This window comes from Pinus tabuliformis, chromosome 5_2 (assembly GCF_031772625.1).
Source record: "Pinus tabuliformis cultivar Carrire ecotype Pingquan chromosome 5_2, CPIR1, whole genome shotgun sequence".
Classification (NCBI taxonomy): domain Eukaryota; kingdom Viridiplantae; phylum Streptophyta; class Pinopsida; order Pinales; family Pinaceae; genus Pinus; species Pinus tabuliformis.
Genome location: NC_142306.1, coordinates 163,399,405 through 163,409,672, shown reverse-complemented (window position 1 = coordinate 163,409,672; position 10,268 = coordinate 163,399,405).

Genomic DNA, 10,268 nt, shown 5'->3' with positions numbered 1-10,268 from the left:
AACGGTTCAATGCCTGTGTGTTGAAGCGGTGAGTTCAACCATCAATATGTCCATATGTCAAGTCCCCGGAGGTTGAAAAATAGTCAAACTTTTGTTGTAAAAACCCTCATGAATATTTTGGGCCTAGTAAATTAATTTTATGTTGGGTTCAATTTTGTGACTATGGATATTACCATAAAAATATGTTAAATATTCAAAGGCATTCATGCGGGAGATTATCCTTCCTCAATATAAGACATTTTATTTGGATGACAAGAGGGTGAGTTTCCAAATTTATAATAGATGTTGAAATTTGGTACCGGAGGATAGGTGGTTCCCTTAGACTTTGATCTTTGGCCTAGGGAAAAGTGTCCAAAAGAATTTAATTTTTCTCCTAAAGTGACTTTATAATTTTATAAAGTTAAATCTAATTTAAAAGTGACTTTAAGTGATAAAGTTACTAAGTCTAATTTTAAAGTGACTTTTATAAAGTCAATGAAAAATTAGAAATGAAAAGTGACTTTGGAAATAAATGACTAAGTGGGTCTTTATTAAAGTGGGGTGAATTAAAAGATAAAAAGTGAGATTTAAATGAGCATTTAATCTCAGCCATTGATCTAGATCTATTTCAGCCATTGGATTTAGAGATCACCCAAAAGTCACTTGGGTCACCCAAAAGTCATTTGGAGTTATATTAAGGGAGGAAAAGGAGGAAAATATCACATTCGATTCAATTCTTTCATGAGCAGATTTAGAGAAGGAGAGAAAGAGAGCAAGGGAGATTTCTGGGCGGTGTAACAGCTGCGGAGTATCAGCAGCGATGTATCAGCTGCGGAGTATCAGCAGCGATGTATCAGCTGCGGAGTATCAGCAGCGGTGTATCAGCATCAGCAGCAGTGTATCAGCAGTTGTGTATCAGCAACAGTTGCGGAGTATCAGCAGCGGTGTATCAGCAATAGCAGCGGTGTATCAGCAGCTGTGTATCAGCGTCAGCAGCAGCTGTGTATCAGCAACAGCAGCGGTGTATTAGCAACAGTTGCGATGTATTAGCAACAGCTGCGGTGTATCAGCAGTGGTGTATCAGCAACGGTGTAACAGCTGCGGAGTATCAACAGCGGTGTATCAGCAAGGCTGAGATAAGTTGTAAAAGTCTGTTTGCTGATTTTTTGCTGAACATTTCTCTTACTGTAAAAAGGCATTTTCCAGAAATAAAGAAGAGCTCTCAAACTGGTTTTCCCCAAGAATTGTAGGGGGTTTTTCCGGGGTCACATTGACAAAAAATCTCAATGTTTAAATGTGTTTTAATGGCTGTTTATTATTGCTGATTTTTATTTCTGCAATTTCCAGCATTCTGTAAAATTTCCAGAATTTGTGTTTTCAGCAAATTTATTTTTTTCAGCTTGTTAAATGTATGGTTATGGGAAAGAGCATTTAACTATATGGGAGAAATAAGGAGAAACTGAAACCGGGGTGGGAAATGACAAATTTCTACATGGTATCGGAGCTTGAGTGCTGAAGGGCAGTTTGGGACAGCAAAAGGAAAAATTACAGTTGCTGATTTTTCACTCAGAAAATTCCAGCAAGCGGATTTTTCATAAACAACAGTTTTCTCTTTACTACAGCAGTGTTATTTTTCAGTTTTAGGACAGTAGGATGTCATTGGGATTGAGGGTGGAGGATAGGCTGGATGGGCATATAAATTACATCGTTTGGAAGGAGAGAATATGTCACACGGAATCTGTCAAGGGTGCGGACACGACTGACCTTCCTAGAAGTCTAAGACATTCTAATGACAAACAAGACAAAAAGGAGTGATCTTTCTCTAAATACACCTTTTACAACATGAAAACTACAAGTGTTTTAGGCTTACCTTATTCCAAAACGCTGTTGTTGAAGTCCGTTCTTGACGATCCGGATGAGCTCCTCCTTCAAGTCAATTCCTGCAACCACAAACAATCAAACAATTACCAAGCACTTGCATTTCATATAATAAAACATATATTCAACATGCAGACCAAGGAACACATGAAATAACTCATTAACACAAGCTATTGAGAAAAATAAACCAGTTTGTATTAATAACGAAACAAAGAAACTCTTACAACCTGGCCTTGGTGTTGTGCAAGTTCCTCCCAGGGTCCATCAAGGGTTTTCCTCTACTTTGACAAAGCTCACCCTCTCCCAAGTAGAATCAAGTGAAGACAATCTCTCCTCACAAAGGCTCTAATGGAAGACCTAAATCCTGCAGCATTTACCCAAAGAAAATGTATAGCTCCAACCTCCTCTCCTTCTGGCTCAATGCCTTTATTTATAGTGCTGTAAAGAGGTTATTCAGGTCCACTATCAATGGGATCATCCCCCTCTATGGGTGGGATAGCTCCCTTATTGATGGGATAAGTTCCCCCTTAATAGAGATACATGAACCAACTGGAGGCGCATCCATTTCATCAAACCGACCTCTAGAATGTTCTAGAAGTAACCACAAGTAACTTTTTCAAGATAAAACTCGCGCATTTTGCCTTTTACAGAGGGACGCACCTGTCCCTTAACATACAGAGCGTCCATGGACGCATATTTTGTGAACAAGGTCAGCGTCCCCGCAGGTAAGGCTAGAGAGAACCTGCGACCCCAGAGATAAACATAGTTTTTACAAGACTTTCTCTCTTCTTTGAGTTTGAGATGGATAACAGAGGCATGAGACTTGCCTAAGAGGGTAGCATGACTGTTGATTTGAGCCATACTAACTGTAAGTAGTCAAGGTGACATTTTTTAGTGTAACAGATTGCCCCCTAAAGTGCGAAGCCTGGAATAGAATAGGGTTTTGTAATTCTAGGAAGGGTGAAGCGCTTTATCATTTCAAGGATTGCCTTGTGGATGGCCTGGTTGGAACCTGCAATTTTCAACACAAAATACATGGATAAGATTATATCATCACTGAGGTAGGCATTCCCATACTCAGATTCAAAACTTTAACTAATGGACTAACTATTCTGATACAGGAATGATCTTGCAGTACATCATTTTTATAGACTTTTGTAGACACAGTATGGACGCAGCCATCTGTTTATGATTAGTCTACATAGATAATGAATACAAAACTCCTCGCAGCCTGGATGGTAGAAACTAGATCCAGGGTCTTCACTTCTACTTCCCGAATTGGTACGATTCTAGCCATGTGATTAAATGATTCGATGTCGAACATGGTAGAAACCACTTGATTACCAGTCAATGATGTAAACTGTTAACAAGCGTGAGAGAAACCACCAGTAATGTCAATGGTTCTCAAAGTACCAAGCACAACCCGTGAAATGTGAATAGATGTTTTGATGTCGAACACTTCACGGAATCCTCTGATCGAAAGTCAATGATGTAAACTGACGTCAAAGGCGAGAAACCTGCCATTGATGCATGCAGACTTCAAGGTACTGTCGATTCCTAAGTCATCTTTCTAGATAATGTGTCGATGTCGATAGAAAGCGACCCGTTGCAGGCAAGCCCGCAACACGAAATCATTGTTCATTGAAGAAATGTTGCTGTAAGGACTGACTCAGGGATGGTCAAATGGATGACAAGTATTTTGCAGATGAAAGTTTTTGCTTGCAGACCTCTTGAACACATAACGACACAACAGATGGCTTGGTGACGTATAACTCAAAGTTAACCCCTGGAACCCGGTTAAAGACTTTCAAAGTGATTTGGTCAACTGTGAGGTAAAAGATTTCCCAACCCAGGTGAATGAAAAGTGTCGTGTTCAAGAGCGGTAATAAAGTTTCTTCTGAGACAAAAGGTGACAAATAGGTTCATTCTTCTCTTTTTTCCCCCACCATTTCTGGCAAGTACCTCTTTATTTTTAACAAGCTTGAGGAGGATAACATATGCTTGATTATAAGCTCATCCTTCGGACGAGTCCAACCTAGTTTAAATTCGAACCCTAGGAAGGAGTGGTTCGTTCCTGTTTGTAATTGAACAGGTCCTCTACTGTAAAAGTTTAACGAGCCCAGTATAGGAGAAACTCGGCGTTTTTCAATTTTAGAGAGTCTGAAAAAACTAAAGGAGACTCCACGTTGAACTTTTTCGTATATTTGTGTCCCTCAAGCCCGAAAAAGTATAAAATAATACCTGGGGGAACCGCTTGATCTTGCGACCAAGGAGTACTTTCATAATAGTGTCGTTAACCTGAAAAGTAAAAAGCGATCAAGGACACGTCGTTTTATTTCCTTATCGAGTTCGAAACGACAAAAACCCGGCAATCTTTTCCTGATTTTGCGGTCAGAAAAGAGCTAAAAGGGGACCGTCTTTTAATTCGTTTTAACGAGTGAAAAAGAAACACTCGGCGATCTTTTCATGTTTTAGGAGTCAGAAAAGGGCTTAAAAGATGACTCTGATATTTTTGTTTGTGAAAAATTACAATTTCCCTCGAAATCCCTTTGTCCTGCACAAAAGCAACACATTACTCATACCTGTTTAAAATAGGCAAAAATACATTCAAAAACATCTTTTCATGGTAAAAAATGAACTAATTCATCCAAAAAACCTATAAAAAGACCTTTTACCATGTCATTTTTACCGTTTCACTGTTGAGGTTGAAAAAGGAGCTTTTGACAAGAAACTTCCCGTGGTGCTGCGGAAAATCTGACCGTCGGAATCGAACGCCGTCTCATCCAGGTATTTTACACATCCTACTCTGCATTTCTATCCGTTTAGAATCAATTTTTAGGTTTTAGTTTCATTTTTTGGGGGGGTTTTGGTTTTGGAATGCGCCTCTCGGCGGACGCAGGTGCCCTTCGGGTGACCTGCGTCCCCCGACTTTTTCTCATACGGGAAAACGGTCGGAAGACGCAGCCCGCCTTCAGGCCAGCTGCGTCCGGGCGCCCTGTGCTACAAAGCCGGGGTGCGTCCTCCGAGAAACGCGCATTTCAAAACCCCAACTCTCTCAAAAAACCACCAAAAATTCCCAAATCAATTTCTAATTGCTATTTTTGATATGCAGGGCATTAATCATGTTAGACTGGAGAGAAAGAGAGCATGTAGAGGAAGATGAAGCTGCAATAAATCATCAACCTTCCCTGGATGCCCTAAGAGCATGCGGATTATACAAATATTGGACCATACCGGGCATGAGGGGCCAGGTAAGATTCTTGGAATGGCTGGTTGAGCGATGGAACGTACAAGAACAATGCTTTTACATAGGAGGGCACCAGCTCGAGATAGAGCCCTCGGATGTATACTTTCTCACTGGCTTGCCAAACAGAGGTGAGCAACTCAGTCTTGCGGGGACTAGGCCGGGTGGCCAATCCCTTGATAGTCTCCGCGAGAATTGGTGCACACCTGGGGCTCACCATTCAAAAGGCATAGAGATAAAACACATCACTCTGCCGGAACTCAAAGTCATAGCGTTCACGGTTACCAGAATTTGCGGCGCGGCCGCTTTACACATTGCTTCCGGATCCCAAATGCGGATGGCAATTGACTGTTACCAAGGCACCATTTTCAACTGGTGTGAAGCTGTGTCGGCTCATATGAAGAGCCAACTGACCAAGGCAAAGAACGGACGACTAAAGACTTTTGGATATGGGCCTATAGTCGTGAGCTTTGCCTTGGAGAGAATTCCAATGCTGATCCCTCAGCAACTCACTGTTGATATCTTGGGTCCTCAGCAGCCAAAGCTGATACGATGGGTTGCGGTGATGGCCCGGCATCCTGACGAGGGCGCGACAGTAGTTCGATTCTCAGATAGTTATTTTGACTGGTTAGAGGGCCAGCTTTTTGTGATACAGGACTTTCCGTATGCCGGAATGGATTTCAGAGGTGATCCGGACATGGTTCTTCCACAGGGAGAACAATGGGACGACAGAGGTACTTTATTTTCACAAGTTTTCTAGTTATGTATTTTTTGTATTTTTATATATATCGTCTCAAAACTAATAGTAAACTTTTTCAAAATGCAGATGTTGGTCCACAGCGTCCAGCCAACCTCCGGCCTTATGATAGACTACATCCAGCTGCACCGGTACCGGCCCCACAGGATGCGACAGCAGAAGTACTAGCTGAGTTGGAGCATGATCTAGAGCGTCTCACGGCAGATATACCTGAGACTACTATGGACGACATTCCTATCAGGCTTCAGCGCTTCGTAGTCGCGGTCCCTGGACCGTTTAGGAGATTTTTGCGTAAGGTAGCCCGCGCAGTGGTGTCGTACAGAGAGCACCACCAGTGATTGACTAGTCACTTTTGTAGTCACATGTGACATTTTTGACTTTTGTACTATCATTTTGCCGATCATAAGGTGTTTTAAACCTATGATCGAAGACGATGTATATATTTTTTGACACACTTCTATCTATATATATCACTATTACCGGCTTATCTTGTTTAACATATGTGATGAAATGTTTTTAAATTTACTTGCATGATTATCGTAAATGTCTGTCCAACATTCGAGAAGCAATTGCATCTGCTAATGTATTCAAAGACCTTGGAATATGTTGATATTCAATGTAATCAAATTCACGTTCCAAGAGACGCACTCTCAAAAACAACCTTAATAACACAGGATTTCTAATGGCATAAACTCTATTAAGCTGTAATACAACAAGTTCAGAATCTAACCTCACTATCAAACGTCGAATTCCAAATGAAATAGATTCGGATAATAATTCAACCACTGCACTGTATTCTGCAATGTTATTCGTTGTTTGACCGAGGCTTACCCCATGCATAGAAACTAACTCGTCAGAGGGCGAATAGATAACCCAAGCTGCGGAAGAGATATTCCGTGTACTACGACAAGCACCATCAGCAAATCCAATGTATGTTTGGAGAGGCGTCGACATCTACAATATCAAGAGTAAAACCAAGATAAGCCAGAATAATGACGAAAAACCACACTTGCTAAGCTAAGCACACTGACTAAACTAACACACTTGCTAGCTAGAAAGAAAATCTAACCTATCTAAAAATTTCTCCATACCCATCATTTTAAGCATAATACCTCTTTAGGTAAAGTCCATTTCTGGGTTTACCCAAAGAGTCCCCATCAAAATCAACTAACTCATAAGCCCCTTTTGCTAGCTTTCGCTTTACAATGTAGGGCCCATGCCACATGGGAACGAATTTTCCGGCACCTAGCTTATCGTTAGCTTGATCATATAATAGTACTAGGTCTCCTTCCGAAAAACTTCGAGGGGTTACATTTTTATCGTACTGAGCTTTCATTCGTTTCGCGTGAGTCTCGATAGCTAAAGTAGCGTCACGTCGAGTCTCATCTAATTTAGCCAAGTATAATAACCGTTTCCTCTTCGGAAGTAGCTGGAAGTAATTCGACAGCCATTTGAAGTGATGGGATTTCGCATTCAATAGGTAACACAGCTTCTAAGCCATAAACTAGCTGGAAAGGGGTGAAACCTGTTGAATTTTTCACTGAAGTTCGATATGCCCATAGCGCCGAAAATAACATGTTATGCCAATTCGTTCGATGGATACCAATGATCCGTCGAATCATGATGACTAGAACTTTGTTGATTGACTCAACCAAACCGTTGGCTTGCGGATAATAAGGAGTAGAGCTATCGTGGCGCAAACCAAGCTGGCTTGTAAGCTCAGTCATCATGACGTTTCGAAAATGGCTCCCATGGTCAGTAATGATTGCTTGTGGGACACCAAACCTAGTTATGATATGATTGAATACGAAAACTGCAGCTGTCTTGCCGCTTGCGTCGAATGTAGGCATCGCCTCGGCCCATTTTGTAAAATAATCAACCGCGAGGATGATATACGCATGCCCCCCGGCCGAGTGAGGGTTACAAGTAATAAAGTCAATGCCCCATTTGGCGAATGGACCAGCGGCAATTATAGGGTGGAGAGGAGCAGGTGGAGCGCGCATCTTTCGATCAAACACTTGACAGTTGTGGCATGTTCTGACAGCAAGGATACAATCTTTAAACATAGACGGCCAGAAATAGCCAGCGCGCAACACCTTCTGAGCTGTGGCATACCCAGACATATGACCGCCACATGCTCCAGAGTGACAATCATTCAAAACTCTCTCAGCCTCTTCGTGAGTTAAACAACGTCGAAAAACTAAGTCTGCCCCCCGGCGATAAAGTGTATCTCCAATAATTCTGTATTGCTGGGATCGAAACCGAATTTTTCGACGGTCTTCCTTGGAAGCTTCAGGCCGAAAGGTTTGGGTTTGGAGATAGATGATTATATCCCCATACCACGGATCTAAAGTGCTAATAAGAAACAAAGATTCGTCCACAATGGACTCCTCTGCCACAGTCTCTGTGTCAGCACTCGGGAAATCACACATCAATTCCGCAAAAACTAAAGATTTCTTAGACTTGGACTTCTCGAACTCCAAGTCGAACTCTTGCAGGATAACAATCCATTTAGAGTACTTGCCCCCTAGCAGTTGTTTTGTCAAAATATAAATCATAGGGTTGCAATCCGAAATAACTGTAGTCTTTGCGGAGAAGAATGTAGTGACGAAAACGCTGGACAGCTTGAACGGCTGCCAGGGCCAATTTCTCCACATGCGAATATTTTAACTCAGTGGGATTTAAGGTTCTACTAAGATAATATATCACATGCTCTGCTTTGAATTCATCTTCTTGAACTAACACCATTCCAATGGTGGAATGCGAAGCTGCGAGGTATAAGAAGTAGTCCTGGTTGTAGTTGGGAGGATGCAATAACGGTGCATGGGTCAACGCGTGTTTTAGTGCATCAAAAGATTGTTGGGCAATCTCGTCCCAAAAGAATTGTGCGTTCTGTTTCAACAACCGTGTAAAACCTTTAGTGACCTCGGCGTAGTTTGGGATGAATCGGCGTAAAAAGTTCGCTTTCCCTTGCAAACTTTGGAGTTGGCGCAAACTCGAAGGAGGAGGCAATTTGATGATAGCCTCGACTTTCGAGGGATCGACGCGAATGCCGGCTTTTGAAACAACAAATCCCAGCAATCGACCTGTTTCTATACAGAAAACACACTTGTGGGGATTCAACCGAATTCGATAATGCCTACACCTCATAAAGATTGCTCGTAGGTGGACAAGGTGATCAGCTCGTTGTAAAGAATGAGCAGGCAAATCATCGAGATAGGGTTGCACAATGTGCTTGATGTCATGAAATGCATAAGACATCGCCCGTTGAAAAGTAGCGCCGGCATTCTTAAGCCCAAAAGGTAATTTGCAATAAGCAAATGTCCCCCATGGACAAATGAATGCCGTTTTTGGTTGATCGGCAGGTAGAATATTGATTTGATTATAGCCTGAGAAACCATCCATGAAGGAAAACATCTCACTTCCGGCACAATCATCAATAATTTGATCGATATAAGGCGTAGGATAGTTGTCTTTTGGACAAGCTCGATTGATATCCCTATAGTCGATACAGATTCTTATTGTTCCTTGTTTTTTATTGACGGGAACAATATTCGATACCCAATCCGTTAACGGGATCGGATAAATGAAACCTGCTTTCAACAGCTTTTCGACTTCTGCTTTAATCGCAGCCGCTTTTCGAGGGTGAATCTGACGCAACCGTTGCCGAATGGGTTTAGCATCCGGGTAGGTTTTGATTTCATGAACAACAATGGCAGGATCAATTCCGGGCATTCCTCGTAAGACCAGGCAAACACGTCGCGGAATTCTTGGAATAGGGCCTTGTAAGTTTGGATTTCTTCTTCAGTACATGCGGCACCTATATGAATGTTCTCCTCGATTCCGGCTTCACTGAAATATCAATGGGAATAGTACGAGAAATATTCCCTAAATTCAGCTCTGAATCAGAATGTTTCGTTGGATCCTGAGCGTCTTTGACATATTCAGCGGTAAAGATAGATGAAAAATCATTTTCAAATGCATCATCCTTAGGTAAAAACGAAGATCTGTGATGGAGATCTTCCCATGGTAGATCATCTACACTTAGGATTTCGCGAAGTTGTTCGTCAGATGACACTTCTTCGGGAAACGTTATCCGTTCTAAGGGTGAGGTGAAAAGTGACTCTTCACTGACCACATTCATTTGGTCGGTTTCGGTTGAATGAAAGTCGGTAAAAGACATAAGAGCTTCATAAGCAATCTCATACGGACTCAACGGCATAACATCACCGAGTGAGTCTAGCTCAGAGTCAGAGGAACATACCAAGGATCATCATAAATAATGTTTTTGACGTGATCATATGAATTGTTGCAAACGAAGGGTCTGCATTGAGTGGAGGGAGAGGAAAAGTTCCCAGTAAACCGGAATCCTTAACTAAACCTACACCAATGTCCCTATAAGGGATTGTC